The sequence below is a fragment of the Capsicum annuum genome, unplaced genomic scaffold, assembly GCF_002878395.1.
Source record: "Capsicum annuum cultivar UCD-10X-F1 unplaced genomic scaffold, UCD10Xv1.1 ctg57464, whole genome shotgun sequence".
Taxonomy (NCBI): Eukaryota; Viridiplantae; Streptophyta; class Magnoliopsida; order Solanales; family Solanaceae; genus Capsicum; species Capsicum annuum.
The window spans coordinates 1-895 of NW_025865970.1; the positions used below are offsets into that span (position 1 = coordinate 1).

General features: G+C 35.4%; 1 pseudogene; it reads right to left on the reverse strand.

Moving 5' to 3' along the window:
- Positions 1-8: 8 nt before the first annotated feature.
- LOC124893318 lies at positions 9-598 on the reverse strand (annotated as a pseudogene).
- Between the last annotated feature and the right edge of the window lie 297 nt (positions 599-895).

Below are 895 nucleotides of genomic sequence, written 5' to 3' on the forward strand. Positions count from 1 at the left end.
AATTGATCCTTAGCTCCAAGTTTTGCTATTTTCATCATTGAATTCGATGAAGAAGATCCATTTAACATACTCAATTCATCAACCCTTGTTGTTACGTTCTTCTTCAAATTTTCCAATGCAACCATAAATTCTTCAAGTTCATCAATACCGTTAGTATCAATTGGTTAACTCCACCAATATCCCCCATTATTATTGTCATCAATATTCACCAACTTGTCTTCTTCAATATTCTCTTTCTTCTTCTTCTCTGCTTCCAAATCTTTACACATATGAGAATAATACTGGTTATTTTGTTGCAAAGTTGAATTCATCAGTGGTCGATGATGACAACAAAGAAGATGATATTCCAGTGACATAACGGTCAATAACAGCATCAGCACTAGGATGACCGAAAGTGAAAAGATGTTGGTGCTTTAAAGACTGAACCAGAATAACAATTTCTGCACCAGTTAATATGCAAAGTTCACTAGCTTTTTTGAAAAGTCCTAAACAACGTTTTGAGAAAGTAACATGTCTACTGTTCTGATTGTCAAATTGGCTTGATTGCAATTTTTCTGCGTCCTTGATTTATCTTAACGACGTTAGTGTTAAAGTTCATGGTGACCAACTTGATAGCGCAATTGAAGTACTAACTCTTTGTGCCAATCTAATGGAATTGCAGGGAATTGTGAATCTCTGAATATATTGATTGTGACTCGAGGAGATGATTAATTCAACATGCAGTTATCCACGTTAATCTATCAAATGAACGAACTTTTGAAGAATCCAATATTTGCAATGCAAGCAGTTATTGCTGCAGGATTTTCTAAATTAGCCACTTCCATCGGTTACCCTTTCGATAGCCTTAAGGCCCTTGTACAAGTGTGAAAATTGATGTTGACCCTGAGCATTCACT